This window comes from Anolis carolinensis, unplaced genomic scaffold (genome assembly GCF_035594765.1).
Source record: "Anolis carolinensis isolate JA03-04 unplaced genomic scaffold, rAnoCar3.1.pri scaffold_12, whole genome shotgun sequence".
Lineage (NCBI taxonomy): Eukaryota > Metazoa > Chordata > Lepidosauria > Squamata > Dactyloidae > Anolis > Anolis carolinensis.
In genome coordinates, this window is record NW_026943823.1 from 18128302 (window position 1) to 18145395 (window position 17094).

General features: G+C 37.0%; 1 long non-coding RNA gene and 2 other non-coding genes across 3 annotated transcripts; all 3 read right to left on the minus strand.

The window, feature by feature from the left end:
• Positions 1 to 436: 436 nt before the first annotated feature.
• Positions 437 to 17005, minus strand: LOC103281380 (uncharacterized). The gene is made up of 4 exons (XR_010001079.1): positions 16425 to 17005; positions 11363 to 11738; positions 9671 to 9727; positions 437 to 8692 (listed from the first exon to the last, which is right to left on the minus strand). It is a non-coding gene; the product is annotated as an uncharacterized LOC103281380 (long non-coding RNA).
• mir16b (microRNA mir-16b) lies at positions 5570 to 5664 on the minus strand. Its single transcript, NR_129880.1, has one exon. It is a non-coding gene; the product is annotated as a microRNA mir-16b (primary transcript).
• mir15b (microRNA mir-15b) lies at positions 6716 to 6796 on the minus strand. The gene has a single exon (NR_129874.1). It is a non-coding gene; the product is annotated as a microRNA mir-15b (primary transcript).
• Positions 17006 to 17094: the final 89 nt, after the last annotated feature.

Consider the following 17094-nt stretch of genomic DNA (forward strand, 5'->3'; position numbering starts at 1 on the left):
AAAGACAACTATATTGAGGTTACCATGCTTTGGACTTATAAGATGTCTCACTAGAGAAAATGATGCTTAAGAAGGAAAAGACCGCTTTCCAAGAAAGCCCTAAGTTTGCAAGACCTGCGTAGGGAAGTGGAGTAAGCAAAGGGAAAGCAGCCTTCGTTTCCACTTTTTCTGGGTAAAGTAGCACAGATTACTTTGGAAACAAAACCAAATTAGTCCCTGTCACTCGGCATCATCCCCAGAAAGTAAAGGGCTGAAACCCATCTGCGGTGGTCCTCCCTTTAAACCCAAAGGCAGCTTGGCTTTTTCCGGAATCTCTAGGGAGAGATGCACAGCGATATTATGTACATTTACCTTCCAATTTTGAGCCCTGAAGACTCAAGGTGGCTGCCCAGGTTTCACCAGATACAGATAAAGGTTACACACACTCACACAATAATAATAATAATAATGACTTTATTTGTATTCCCCCCTCTCAATCCCAGGGGACTCAAATGAAGAAAAACATTACACTATGTAACACGATTGTTGTTCCTGGGTTATAAATGTCATTTCTGAATTGGTTCTATCATACAAATGTGGAAACTTTATTAAACTGCAAAAACTTGTTTTTGTGGGACATCATTAGCACATTTTGTTCCGGGTTTTCAATGAATATCTCATAGGGTCTCAACCAATTCAACCTATGTGTTGTCGAAGGCTTTCATGGCGTGAACACAACATATTATTTGAGAATATAATACTGCTGTACCACTCCCAACAGCCACGATGTCAGGCTACAGAGAGAAGCTATTGAAGTCCACAAGCATGTGGACAATTTCAACAGAAAGGAGGAAACAATGATAATGAACAGTCTGGCTACCAGTACAGTAGTCTCTCACTTATCCAAGCCATTTTTGAAGCCAATGTTTTCAATATATCATGACATTTCGGAGCTAAATTCGTAAATACAGTAATTACAATATAACATTACTGCATATTGAACTACTTTTTCTGTCAAATTTGTTGTATAACATATTTTGGTGCTTAATTTATAAAATCATAACCTAATTTGATGTTTAGTAGGCTTTTCCTTAATCCCTCCTTGTTATCCAAGATATTCGCTTATCCAAGCTTCTCACGGCCTGTTTAGCTTGGATAAGTGAGACTCTATTGTATTTTAAAAACCTCTAATTTGGCACAGTAAAGAAAGAGCAACACTCAGAAATCGGGAATGCCAGACAGGAAACAATCAGGGCCAGCTAACACCTCCCAACAAAGGATTCCCCCAGGCAGGAAGCAGCCAGGCTTTGAAGCTGCAAGGCTATTCAATGCTAATCTAGCGGGCCAACTGCAACATTCATATCCGCATGAAACAAAGAGTTCTTTGGGTTGTGGGAACGAGGGACAAGGCCTTCTCGGTGGTGGCTCCCCGGCTGTGGAACACCCTCCCCACAAATATCCGACAAGCCCCAACTCTTCTGGGTTTCAGAAAGGCTGTGAAAACATGGCTGTGTGCACAAGCTTTTAACGAGTAATATTATAACGTCGACATGGTCCGATTGAAGGCTGAAGCATGAGGTTTTTAGACAAATGGATCTAATTTACATATGTTTTAATTTTTATAATGTATTTTTATAGTTTTAATTGATTATATGTACTGTTTTTGTTTTATTATGTTCTTGGCATTAAATGTTGCCAACTGTGTAAGCTGCCCTGAGTCCCCCCGGGTGAGAAGAGCGGGATATAAATTCTAGAAATAAATAAACAAATAAATAGTATGTTTTCCGGGCTGTATGGCCATGTTACAGAAGTATTCTCTCCTGACGTTTCGCCCACATCTATGGCAGGCATCCTCAGAGGTTGTGAGGCTGCCTGCCATAGATGTGGGCGAAACGTCAGGAGAGAAGACTTCTGGAACATGGCCATACAGCCCGGAAAACATACAACAACCCTGTGATCCCGGCCATGAAAGCCTTTGACAACACAAGTTCTTTCTCCCACAGATGTATAAACCATTTGCCCAGTTTCCAACAGACTTCACAACCTCTGAGGATGCGTGCCATAAATGTGGGCAAAACGTCAGGAGAGTATGCTTCTGGAACATGGCCAGAAAGCCCAGAATACCCACAGCAGCCCATTCCTTCTCTTTCTAACCCCATAAAAGTAGCAAGTGGGTAAGGCTCAGCTTCGGGACAGAAGAGGACCCCCAAAGGCGCACAAATGCCCCTCCTTGGCACCATCTCCTCTCATCTTCCGACTTCAGGAGAGCAAGGATTTCGGGGAGGGAGTTGGGGGTGTTCTTTCGCCATCCAAGATGAGGATGCAGAGCTTCATCCAAACGTATCCTCCTCTCCCTCCGACGCAAAATTCGGAGACATAGCGGACAGAAAGCGGAGGCGGCTTTTGCGCGCTTTACGCATCTCTCTCCTTTCATTTCCCAATGCTAAGCTCTTTCGGGATCATCACGCTCCAAGCGACAGCTTACTAACCCAGCCCTTCCGCCAAGGAAAGCAAAGCCGCTCCAAGCCTCACTTTCCAGGGAAAGAGGGAGAAAGGTTTGAGTGCTTTTCTTATTCGCGCATTAGAACCAGCTGGCATTTTGCAACTTATCTCCCCAGGATGGAGACTTGGAAAGCTCTTTCCCACAGAACTAAAACCCGGAGGAGGGTTCCAAGGGGGAACTAGAGCCCATGCCAATAGGATTGTCGCCCACATTTAGTATAAAGTCGCCACAAAAGGAAAAGCCGGGAAAAGCTCCTATTCCTGGAGCGCGTCGGGGCGCAAATGGGAAGGGAAACAGGTGCCAAGTTTGGGTCCCATGGAATCACCCAGGAATAAGGGAAAGGGGCTGCTGCTAAGCATTTATATTTGTCTTTGGGGTTAAACGTAGGAGACTTTTGCTACTTTTCAAGGCTTTTTTTGACAGCTGCAGATGTTGAGAAGTGGAATGTCTTCTCTGGAGTGTCTTTAATCAAAAGCTGGATGGCTTGTCTTGTCTCTCCTTTCCCCGTAGAAAAGAGGGCTGGGCTGGATGGCCTTTGGGGATCCCTTCCAGTTGTATGAATTGCCCTTGCTTTCCAAGAGATATTTAATACCAATCCTTTGCATTAAAGGAACACCGCCCTCCTCAAGCAAGGAAGGATCTTCCCACAAATCCATATTATGATGCCCTCCTAAATTGGGCGTTTCCAAACTTGATGCAAGGTTTCCAGGACTTATTTCAAAGATTTTCCCAACATGTTGCAGAAGGCTTTCGTGGTCATAATCACTGGGTTGCTGTGAGTTTTCCAGGCTGCATGGCCATCTTCCAGAAGCATTCTCTCCTGACGTTTCACCCACATCTATGGCAGGCATCCTCAGAGGTTGTGAGGTATTTTGGAAACTAAGCAAGGGAGGTTTATGCATGCGTGGAATGTCCAGGGTGGGAGAAAGAACTCTTGTCTGTTGGAGGCAAGTGTGAATGTTGCAATTAATCACCTTGATTAGCATTGAAAAGCCTTGCAGCTTCAAAGCCTGGCTATTTCCTGCCTGGGGGAATCCTTTGTTGGGAGGTGTTAGCTGGCCTTGATTGTTTCATGTCTGGAATTCTCCCGTTTTCGGAGTATTGTTCTTTATTTACTGTCCTGATTTTCAGACATCAAAATGATCGAAGTTTGGCTACTAATATTAAAAAACTCTTAAGATCAGGACAGTAAAGAACAATACAGTACTCAGAAAACACGGGAATTCCAGACATGAAACAATCAAGCGAACACCTCCCAACAAAGGATTCCCAGGTAGGAAGCAGCCAGATTTTGAAGCTATAAGGCCATTCAATGCTAATGAAGGTGATTAACTGCAACATTCACACTTGCCTCCAACAGTTTTCTCTCTCTCGCCCTGGACATTATTCCACAGATATATAAACCCCACATGCCTTGTCCCCAACAGACATTACAGCCTCTGAGGATGCCTGCCATAGATGTGGGTGAAACATCAGGAGAGAATGCTTCTGCAACATGGCTGTACAGCCCATAAACTCACAGCAATCCAGTGATTCCGGCCATGAAAGCCTTCGACAACATAAGGATCTTCCCACAGATCGGTATTATGTCCTCCTAAATTGGGAGTTTCCCAAACTGCTGTAAGTTTTCCAGGAGTTATTTGAAAGGTTTCACCAAGAGTCATACACAAGACAATACCCTAGCTTCCCAAACTGGAGATATGCAAAGATATCAACAGACTTGTGGTAGAAAAGGCCAAACTGTTAATTCTTTGGATGTGTATATCCTGCCTTTCTATTCTTCCTCCAGTTTCGCATGAAAGAACTAGACTTTGTATGGTGTTTTAGGCAAATCTCTCTTGTAATTCTGCAAACTCTCAATATGGACAGAGTTTTCGTTTGAGTTTTAATGGGGTTTCAAGATAAAATACACCAAATTACAAACAGTCCATCATGCGGTGCTTCTCTGCGGCAAAGAAAAAAAAAAACCCCAACCATGGAGCAACCTCTGAGTTTTCAGGACTTTCTCAATTTGGGAGGACTTCCTTCCATTGACAAAATGTGGAACCATCGCAAACCCAGGAGAACGTAACCCAAAACCAACAATTTCCATTCTTTAGCCTACAATTAAAATATGTTTTTATAAAAAGCCGCAAACATATTTTTAGATGGGGACAGAATGCCGTTACATTTTCACAAGTGAATTGACGTCTATGGGAATTAACACTGCAGAGTTCTGTAATGTCTGGATCCAGGATTTAACAACCCTTAAACCCATTCCAAGTTGATGTTTTTGATCTTATTGTATTATGCAGTTATAGATATTTGTGTTGGTTAATCTTACCTTTTTTATGCAGACTTTTTAAACCTTTGGTTTAATTACCTCTTTACTCCTCTATCTGCTAACACTTGGATCCGTATTGCTGTAATGGGCTATTAGGATCCCTTTGTTGTGATGTACCTTTGATTCTGATTGATGGCCGCCAGCTTCAAAGGCTTGCCATTGCCTTCTCCTGAGGTTGAAAACAGTTCAGTGTCTGAATTCCAGCTTTGCTCTCACACATTGGCTTTTTAAAAGGCAATGTGTGGTCAGAAAGCACTTGCCATTGCCTTCTTTTGACGCCAAGAGTGTGACTTGCCCAAAGTCACCCAATGGATTTCCATATCTGAGTGCAAACTCTGAGACCTTCTCAAACTATTATTATTATTGATAGAGAAACAAAGTGGCTTCAGACAAAGACTTATCCTTTTAAACAGCCACATTAATAATAATAATAATACATTTAGACTGGCTTTGAGTTAGCTTAAGACCTTGAAAAGGTTTAACTTCCCCGTAATTTGTATGTCGATATATGCATGTGTATATGTATATATTGTTCCTTTAATCTGTGGTGGGATGGCATTAGTGTAATGTTACACCATATTGTCCCAAAGAACATGAGTCAGAGGGGGATTTAAAGGGGCCATCAACCCACAATAAAGCAATAAACCAAGATGTGAAGGATGGACAAGACGATGAAGCTGAGGATCTCAATGGAGCTATTTCTCCCCAATCAACAAACAGGCCGCCACAAACAAACCTTTTCCATGTTTTGCCGGGCTGGTGCCAACATCAAACCCGATTAAAGCAGCAAAGCAATACTGGAGGGCAAATGTATCATCCTAGACTCCAGTATTTACGTGCTGCTAGAGCCGGGCGGACAGACGCATCCCTTTCTGGGAAGCGTTAATATTTTTTAATTTTTTAATATAGGTATCAGAGTGATAAGGGATTAAACAAGGGGTTTCCTTGCTTCCTAAACTCCAAAATCCAGAAATCAATTTTGCTCAGGTAATCTTTTTGTCCCTTTCCTTAAGATAACAAGAATATGTTTTAATAATATTTGGAGGGTAATATTCCAACCCCCTAAACTTTCAAAGGGGTCTCCTTTTCCCCCCTTAAATTCTAAAAAAACAAAATGAGTTTTTGAACCTCTCTCTCTCTCTCCTTTTTGGAGTCAGCTTCCAAACCTCTCAAATTAAAATAAAAAAATAAAAAAGTCAAGCAAATTAAAATTAGATAAAATAAAATAGTAACAAAATAAAGTCAAGTAAATTAAAATAAGATAAAATAAAGTAAGATCAAATATAAAGCAAAATAAAATAAAACCCCAACAGATACCAAGACCCTTTTATAATGCAAAGGGATCTTATAGTGCTTTCGGTTGGGTCTACACTGCCATATAATGCAGTTCAAACAGCATTATAGGGCTAATGAAGACCGTTTGGACTGCATTACACGGGTCTACACTGACCATATAATGCAATTCAATTATATGGCAGTGTAGACCCAGCTTTCATGATCTCAATCTACCTTTTCAGAGGAAGCATAACATTTTTCTCTTCGTCTCAGAGGGGGGGGGGGGTACAAAAGTGCAGTTGCATTTGGAATCCTATTGAGTTCAATGGGATGATATTCCAAATTCAGGGTGAATCTACATTGTAGAAAAGATGCAGTTCGGCATCCCTTGAGCTCAATGGGTTTATGAGAGTTTACCGTTTTGTAATGAGCTGCAACTAACTTGCCAAACTGCAACTCCGGGGCATTAATTTGACAGGAAGGAAAACCAACCGTGATATTTTCCCCTGCTTTGTTTTCTTGTATTTGTTCTTTCAAAATGAGGGGGAATGGTGCCGTTTCAAGCCATAAAGTGCCCAAGAACCTACCTGATGGTCCTGGCAACGGAAGAAGATCCCTTTTCGTGTCTTAATCCCAAAAGGTAATGAGGCAGCCCAGAACGGTCTGTATCTTCTGTGTCCCTACAAACCATGTTGTGCTGCTACATCACCTCCGGGCCCAAAGGACAATCCAAGACTGAGGACTCCTGGCAAACTGAAGCCCCCAAAAAGTCCAGAATGATTTGGAAAGTTTCCCCCTCCATTGTAGAAGAAAAAAGAGTGAAACTGGAACCGGGAGGCATTCGTCGCAAGAGGAAAGGCAAGAAAAGTGAATACTACGGCTCCGTGAAGTGAGGGTGCATCTACATGGTAGAATGAATGCGGTTTAGCAACACTTGCTCCTTGCTATTGAATACTGGGAGTTGTAGTTTTCTGAGGCAAAGAAGGCTGAAGATTTTATAAAACTGCAACTCTCAGGATTCCATAGAGTTGAGCCATGCCAGTTAAAGTGCGATCAAACTGCATTAATTCTACAGTGTAGATGCACCCCTGATCTAATATTCATAATAACATAGTATCTTGTTCTATAGATAGGTAGATAACAAGACAGATAGCAATAAAGACAGATAGATATATATAAAGCAATAAAGACAGTCAGACAGATGGATAGACAAATAACAATAAAGATATAGAGATATATAAAGACATATATAGAAACAATAAAGATAGATTTAAACAAAAGACAGAAAAAGAGGGTTATCTACACTGTATAGTTAATGCAGTTTGGCACCACTTTAACGGCAATGTCTCAATGCTATGGGATCTGTAGTTTTCCAAAGGTCTTTAGCATTCTTTGTCAAAGAAACCTGGTGCTTCACCAAACTAAATCCCAAGTTCCTATAGCATTAAGCCACTGCAATTAAAAGTGGTATGAAACTACATTAATTCTACAATGTGGATTCACCCACCCCATGAGATGCTGATGGACCAAAAGTAATCTTAAAAGTAACTCATGCACAAAACCTCTGGGTAATTTAGTTTTCGCATATGTTTTGCTGATGGGTTTGATAGTCCAACACCACCCAAAGAGCCCCAATTTGGCCAGAATTTCAACATTTATGATGCCAAAAGGCGACATACTATTCAGCTCTGCCTCCTGGTAAACAATGGGCTCAGAACAGACTTCTGCTTTGACAATGACCTCCATTCAGTACGAATGCACTTTTCTTGACATTTGGACACTTACATCCATTTCCATAAATTTACAAATTTGTTCAGTGAAATTATTAACCCTTGGCCTCCCAGCTTCGATATTTCTGCTTTTGCTTTATATTTTACCGGTTTTGGTTCTAAAGGCAGGATAGAATAAGAACTGGGATTTGAATCCTAAAAACATTTGCAATTAAATCTAAGCATATTTAGTCTATATTATTATTACTATTTTATGTTTAAACATATAATAACAAGATATTTCAGCGCAGATAATGTAATTAAGGGGATATTTGTTTATAGGTTTGGCAAGTAGATATTTGTGCCTGCTATAAAAGACTTAGGGTCCACCTTCTTGGGGGATGATGGGAACTGCAGTCCAAAACACAACTGAGCCAATGTAAAAACCTAAAGGTGGAACGGTACTCCAAAGGTTGTCCCATCATCTCCAGATAATACAGTCAGAACAACGTTGTATTTTAATCCTATCTTGGATGGAAAGGGCTAAGAACTGTCTTAGAAACTGATGCAATTTAGGCACTAATTTTTGAAAGATGTATTTTGAGCATCAAAGTCTAAGTCTTTCTATCATGACAAGCAAATATATTAATATATTCCAACTTTGTTTTGGGTTCAAAGAGAATCTACATGGTAGAACTAATGTGATTTAACTCAACATTGGGAGATGTAGTTTCACTAGGCCTTCCCTGCCAAACTACAACTCCCAGGACCCCCATAGCATTGAGCAGTTAAAGTGCTGACAAACTGCATTCATTTCCGCAGTGATCCTCACCTTTGAAACAAACTTACCTGTAAAGAATGAATACAAAGCAAAAGCCACTGGATCTTCGGCTGCCACAGGAACTGAAAAGAGAGAAGACACTATATTTGAGATTATTATACGTGAGATGAAACCTACCCAAGGTGTGCCCCTATGTCTTGTTTTTATTTTCTAAGACCATTTACATTACAAACAAACAAAGGTGGATGGAGAAAGTGGAACCTACTAACCTTTCCTCAAAATGGGGAAAACCCAGCCTCCCCTAGAAAAGCAAAATACATAAAAGAGATGGAGGCACCTCCCTGTTGGCTCAACCTTTTAATAAAAGGTATTAAAACCCATACACAAAAATACAACTTTTTGCACCCCTCTAACAAGGAAGTTATTATACATTATGCCCACATCATTATTATTACATTATTATTAGTACTATTATTATTATTATTATATATTCTATACAACTATTATTATATATTATTGTATAATATATTATTACTGTTATTATTGTTACTGTTATTATTACTAATTGTTATTGTTGTACTATTTTATATAACTGCATTTGTTATTATATAATAATAATTATTATTACTGATCTTAGTACTCGTTATTATATTATTTTATATTATTACAATTGTTATTCTTTTATATTATTACTATTACTACTGTTATCATTATTATTAGCAGTAGCGGCTTTCTCTCTTTTGAAAGCAGCAATCCTGCAGATGTGCAAATTCGAGTTCTGACGAATCCTCATCCAGGCTGCATCTACACTACACAATTAATGCAGTTTGTCACAATTTGAAATTCCCAAGGCTCAATGTTATAGGATTCCTAAGAGTTGTAGTTTCCCAAGCTTTGAGTCTTGTCTACACAAGAGACCTTGAAAAGCTACATCTCACATCGCACTAAGCCATGGCAGTTCAAGTGGTGCCAAACTGCATTAATTTTGCAGTATAAATGCACCTTAGCTCCCATAATCTATTTTTTAAAAGAGAGGAAGTATTTTACTTAGGTTCCCAAATATATGTGAGAAAAACATGGAATAATATTAATAGTTCTACCTTTGGAAGTCAGAGGCAATTCGTCTCATCAAGAGGCAGACAAATGGATGAACCAACCTGCCAAGAGGAGAAAAAAAAACAAGAAATAAAAAGATGCATTGCATTCAATTACAACTCAAATAGATAAATGGTGACATTTTGTAATGTTGTAAAATTTGGTGTGATATTTCTTGCTTTTTATTGCAACGGAGGAGCCTATGTGCTACGCTTCCTGGGAGTGCATCCACATTGTAGAATTAATGCAGTTTGGCACCGCTTGCGAAGAGGCACAGCTCAATGCAATGGGATCGTGGCATTTGTAGTTTTACAAGGTCTTCTCTGCAAAAGAGTGTTGGTTTTGGGTTAAGTGATGCTGTCCGAATGATTATTGCAGTTTAACCCCCACTTTTTCCTGGCTCAATGCGTTTGCAATTCATGGGAGCTGCAGTTTCAGAAAGCTATCTCTAGTGCCTCCCCAAACTACAGATCCCAGGATCCAAAAATCACAAACAAAAGGCAACTTCTTTATGGCCTCTTTTGGCTTTGTCTCCTTTGCACAAGAACCTGTATTTGAATTACAATTATGCACTGATGTTTATTAAAAAGGAATAGTAATAATAATAATAATAATAATAATAAGTCATTCTTTAAAAAAGGAAATCAATGCGCACTTGTAATTAGATTTACATTAAACCCATTGCCCCTCTCCTGTGTTTCTATAACCTTGCATTTTGTGGCACTGCGCTGTTTGTGAACACAGAAATGCTATGCAATACATATTAGAAGTTAGCAAACGTGGGTCTTAAAGCCCTTTTGACATATGGCTGCTACCATGGGAGCATCTACAATGTAGAGTTAATTCAGTTTGATACTGCTTTAACTGCTAATGTGCTCAGTGGTTTGGAAACCTGGGCCTTGTAATTTTCCAAGGCCTTTGCCAAAACAGAGCTGGTGCAAACTACAACTCCCAGGGCTCCATAGCACTGAGCCATTAGCAGTTAAAGCAGTATCAAACTGAATTAACTTGACAGTGTTGATATGCAACATGGAAATCAAAATTTAAATACAGAGTATACATGTTAATCAAATTTTGGAAAGTTACTTTTTGGGGGGTGGGGGGTGGGGAGAACTACAACTCTCATAAACCAGGACCGGAAGCTGCTATGGTACTTAGGGGATTCTGGGAGTTGCAGTATTTTTTAAATCCCAAAGTCTAAGAAATATGAGTAACACAATGGTGCTGCTAATGTAATTATCAACAGAAAGTAATTATTTACATAATTAGTTACTCATAAAATGAGTAATGTAAAATTCATAAAATTTGTAGTGTAGAATTAGCCATTTGATGTAACTGATAAAATTCTTAGTTACTCCTAGAATATTTTTGCAGGTTGGTTGTAACGCTTCATTAAAGCATGATTACTTTTATTAAAAGTTTCAAAACCCACCATTTAAAGGAAAAGAACACATACAAAGTATCTGTCAAAACTGTCATCAATATTTAGTTTGAAAATACATGGATTTAATATATTTCTATTTGATGAGGCTAAATCTAATCTTAAAAATAGTATAATTTCCAAATAAGACAAAATAAAGACATGATTAAAAATGTATTTTTTCACAACAAATGGAAAGACAACACTAGAAGATTATCTGTGTATGTATGTATGTGTATACACACACATATACACCCCTTTACTATAAGGAACATACCTATTTGATAGATGAACTGGCAATTGTTTTCCGTCTTAAATCACAACAAAGAATGACAAAAAGAGGCAGGAAAGTGAACGCAAAAGCCAACGCAGATTAACATGTATCAAAGGTTCAAGACGGAGGGAAAAGTTTTCTTTTTTAAAAAAGATATAGAAGGAACAACAAAAAGGCTTTAGGTCCATTAGAAAAAAGAACAATAAAAAGTGCTGACAAAGAAGAGAATGGGGAGAGCTTTCTGCATCAGAAAAAAAAGCAAATCTTCAACCCGCATTTCTTTTCTTCAATATATTTTCACAAAAACGTCACAGATTTGCAAGGAACGAGGGAATTGCCGGCATTTATTCCTTGCTGGTTGCATTTAATGAAGAAAGCCCTGCAACAAAAAAATGTCTCTTTGCAAAAATGTTTTCCAATGTTGGGGATTTCTCTTGTCTCTCTCCCCCCCCCCCCCCCGCTCCCCCGGTGAATTTAACCCTTTTTTTCCACCACCAAAACAGATGTCAAATAAAATAGTGCATTTAATAGCTTTTTCTAAGCCTCGGAAAAAGAGGAAAGAGAGTACCGTAACAAAAACCCACATTATTTCTTGGTGCATACATTTATAATCATTATTCTTTCCAATGCAAAAGAGGTCAATAAAAATGCAGGAAAATAACTACACATATAAATCCATAATAATTCGTTAATAGCAATAATAATCAGAATAATAATTTCCCTCTCAAAGTCTAGAAAGTTTTATCAAGTTATAGATTTTGCTGAATTTTCATGTTGCAGTCTATTTATTTATAAAAACAAACAGGTTGTTACAGAAATTAATTCAATTTTTTCAATGATACAAAATTACTTTTAATTTTATGGCATTTTCTCCCACCCCCCAAAATATTATAAAGCCATAGCAAACCAAAGCAACATTTAATTTATGTTAAAATAATACTAATTATTATGTGTATAGTGGGGGCAGGAGTACAAATATAAGAACTATTACTATAAGTGTATGAAATGTAGAGTTGTGTTTTTACATAAGATCAGTAATGAACTTTAATACTAAAAAGGCTAAATCAATTTTTCTGGAATTCAAAATATAGTGGAAATAGATACTGTTGAAAATTGCCATTTTTAAACACTGACAACCTATCATATTTATTTTGATGGGAGGAAATGTTTTTGGTTAAAAAAGATGAGTATTTAATGTTAAAAATAGGATGAAATTATTTCTTGTAAAATGAATATGTAATGTGTTGTCAATGAGTAAAAAGTAAAAATGGTTAATGTTAAAAATAGGATGACAGTGAACATTTCTGCAAAGTTTCCTGCTTTTCTATTGAGCAAAAACATTCAAAATAAAACTGTTTTCTCTGTAATCAAATTAACAGATGGCTACATTCTTAAATACAGGGCAATAGAAAGGATTCGTATTAATCCAATTACCTAAAATATTTCTTTAAAAACAGGGAATCACATTAAACTACATTCCCCCCCTTTCACTCCCCAAATGACGCAGCATTTAATCTGACAAGTGTCTTTGGTTCAACGCTTTGCATAGCAATTCACTTTGGAGTTTTGGGGTTTGTTGCTTTTTTCTCTAAAAAGTGGGGTTTAAAACTGTATCTAATTGGCATTGTAGAAAATTATAAAATTTTAATTTCATTTATCTATGTATCTTAACCCTTTAAAGCCTTGCAACTTCGTGCCCTGTATATATATATATATATAATGGAATTGCAAAAAATTGTACGACACACACACACACCTTTTAAGCCTCGCAACTTTATGCCCTGTACATATAATGGAATATAATGGAATAGCAGCAAAATTATATTTTAATAGAATTATTAAAATTAAAATATGTGTTTATGCATATATAATTTTCTGAGATTCCATGCAAAGGCTAAAGGGTTTGTGCATATATATATATATATATATATATATATATATATATTCACACACACACACCTATCTATCTATCTATACACACATTATACATACATACTGTATATACACACCCAGAGATATATACAGTGTACTCTCTCGGTCTCTGTTATATAAATTTCATGGAGTTGCAGTATATCACACACAAAAATGTCTGCAAGCTATGCAAAGCTTAAAGGGTTAAATTATACATATACAGATATATTCTGCAATTGCATACAAGGGTTAAATTTTATATATTCCTGCAATTGCATTTCTCAAGGGAAACAATGTAAGCAGGCATATTTTTAACCCTTGCATGTCTGAATGGTGTTATAACGGTTTTTAACCTTTGATTTTCTTTGGGGTAGAAATGCAAAAAAGCATAGGGGCTCTTTGAGACTCCCCCCCCCCCCCATATCCCTCACTTTTATAACTTATTTTTTTAAATAGACCTTTAGTGGGATCCAATTTACAGAGACTGCATAACTTTCCTCCTCAGTTGGCAGCCTCAATTGCCTTTAAGAAGTATGAGAATACCCCTCAAAGCCAAAAAGGGGGGAGGGTGTGTGTTAATTTCCTTTTAAATATATATATAAAAATCAAACTTCAGCAACTTATTGGGCAGAGTTGCCATTTTCTTGCATTTTTTGGCCTGAAATAAGACTTTTTTTCCTCCTTTTCCTCCCCTACGTCTTACACATTTTTGCACTTTCATTCTATATTCAGCTAAATAAGGGCGAGGGAGGGGATAATAAAAAATAAAATGCAAAAATACATCATATGCAGCATGAACAGGAAATAAAACTACATTAACCTCCCCTCAAAGTTATCAAAACTTCAAATGCCTTTGTGACTTTTATATGTAAGGAGGGGTTAGAGATAAAGAGTTTTATATGTATTTAGATAGAAAAATATATAGATATAGATGGATCTATTTCCCAAACTCCAATTGCCTCCTTTGGAAAGTAAAATCAAATAAATAATAATAAAATACAGTAAAATAGAATAAAATACAAAGCAAAATAAAATAAAGTAAAATATGATATAATATAAAGTAAAAAAAAAGTGATATGTCATAGAATCATAAAATCCTAGAGTTGGAAGAGACCTCATGGGCCATCCAATCCAACCCCGTTCTGCCAAGAAGCAGGAAAATCGTATTCAAACAGCCCTGGCAGATGGCCATCCAGCCTGTTTAAAAACCTCCAAAGAGGGAGCCTCCAGCAAAATAAAATAAAACAGGATAAACTATGGTATAATAATAATAAAGTAAAATAAGATAAAATATGAAGTAAAATAAAATACAGAGTAAAGTAAAAATAAATAAAAGTACAGTAATACTAAGATGAAATAAAATTAGCTGAAGTAGAAAAAGTAAAAAATATATATAAGGTGACAAGACAAAATATAAAGTAAAAAATAAAAAATAAAGTAAAATGAGAAATAATAAATAAATAAATATAATAATAAGAATATACTTTATATTCCGCTCTAGCTCCCTGAGGGGACTCACTTATAAAATAAAATAATTAAATTAAAGAAAGTAATATCAATATAAAATAAAACAAAACAGAAAAAAGTAAAAAATTAAAACAAAAAAAATAAAATAAGAAATGACAAATATAAAATGAAAATAATGTAAAAATATAAAATAAAATCAATAAAACAATAATAAAATAAAATAAAAATATATAAAATAAAATAAAGTAAAAATAGTGTAAAATAAATAAATAAACTCAATAAAATAAAGTATAGATATAAAGCAAAACAAATAAAACAAAAACACAATGAAATAATGTAAAAATATAATCAAGTAAAGTAAAAATATATAAAGTAAAATAAATAAACAGTTTAACCAAATAAAACAGTAATATAGTAATTTACTGCCAGTATTGTACTATGCTAATAACATAATATTGTATGTAAATTTAATTTGTAAGCCGCTCTGAGTCCCCTTCGGGGTGAGAAGGGCGGCATATAAATGTAGCAAATAAATAAGGAAAAATTGAATAGGACAAGACAAAATATAAAGTAAAAATAAAATATAAAATTAAATTAATATAAAGCAAATAAAGTAAAAAATACAAAGTAAAATAAATAAACAATTTAACCAAATAAAGCAAAATAAATTAAAAAGGTAAATAAGCAAATAATAAAGTAAAAAATGATTTAAGAAAAGAAAGTAAAATTTAAAAAGTGAAAATGTAAAGTAAAATAAGTAAACAACTGAAGCAAACAAACCATAATACATAATAATAAATGAAGTTAAAAAAGGATGAAGTAAAATAAAAAATACAAACCAAAATAAATAAATAAATTAACCAAATCAAGCAAAATAAATGAAAAAAGATAAATAAGCTAATAATAAAGTAAAAAATATGAAGTAAAATAAAAAAATGTGATTTAAGAAAAGAAAGTAAAATTTAAAAAGTGAAAAATGTAAAGTAAAATAAGTAAACGATTGAAGCAAACAAAACCATAATCAATAATAATAAATGAAGTAAAAAAGTGAAAAGTAAAATAATGATTATTTATTTAATTTGATTAATAAAATAAAGTGAAGTAAAATAAAAAATACAAACCAAAATAAATAAATAATTCAACCAAATAAAGCAAAATAAATGAAAAAAAGATAAATAAGCGAACAATAAAGTAAAAAGATATGAAGTAAAAATTAAAAAATACGATTTAAGAAAAGAAAGTAATTTTTTAAAAGTAAAGTAAAATAAGTAAAACGATTGAAGCCAACGAAACCAATAATAATGGATGAAGTAAAAAAGTGAAAAGTAAAATAATTTATTTATTTAATTTGATTAATAAAATAAAGTGAAGTCAAATAATTATTTAATAAAATATATTTTTTTTTGAAAAAAAGCCCCCCACCCTAACTTCCTTCCAATTACAGACCCCCACCTCCCTCCCTTCAAAAAAGGCAACAGCCATCCCGAGCGGCCTTTCCCCTCAGAGAGCCCCTCCCCCTCCCTGAGGCGCCTTCCGCTTTTCGGGGCCTTTTGGGGCCCACTCGAGGTCCCCCGCCCTCCCGAGCCCCTACAGGCCTTGAGGGGATTTTTACGGATTTTTTGGGGTATTTTTCGGGGGGCCCCTCCCCGCCCCAGCCCTCGGGGCGGCCCCCTCTCCCCCGCCCTACCTCCGACTCCACTCGAAAATGGCGCCGAAACCGAAAAAACTTTGCAAATTTCATTGTCGCGCGCGCGGGGAATGCTGGGAAGGGCGCGCGGGGGAGGGGGAGGAGGGGGCGAGGAGGAAGAGAGGCCACGCCCCTTTCTGCCACACCGGCCACGCCTCTTTCTCCCTCGCAGGCCACGCCCCTTTCTGCTTCGCCGGCCACGCCGCTTTCTGCCTCACCGGCCACGCCCCCTTGCCTAGCCTTCTCCTCGGCGTTCTTCTCCAAAGCCACGCCTTCTCTTTAGAGTTCGCCACGCCCCTTTCTGATTGCCTCTTTCCTCTTATCCGTAGCCACGCCTCTTTTCCCTCCCGCCGGCCACACCCCCTTTCTTAGCTTCTCTTCAAGGTTCTGACACAAAGCCACGCCCCCTTCGTTGATAGTCGGTTCTAACTTAAGGTTCTTTTTCAAGGCCACGCCCCTCTGTTGAGAGTCAGTCGCGCTCCCTTTCCCGCCTTGTCAGGGTTTTTCATAACCACGCCCCCTTTGTTGACAGTCGGTCCCGCCCCCTTTCCTTCCCTCTCAGGGTTCTTTCCCAAAGCCACGCCCCCTCTGTTAGAAGTCCGCCCCGCCCACTTTCTGCCCTTTTTTGTGCATTGAAAACACGAAAACATTCGGCGCTAGGATCCAAGCG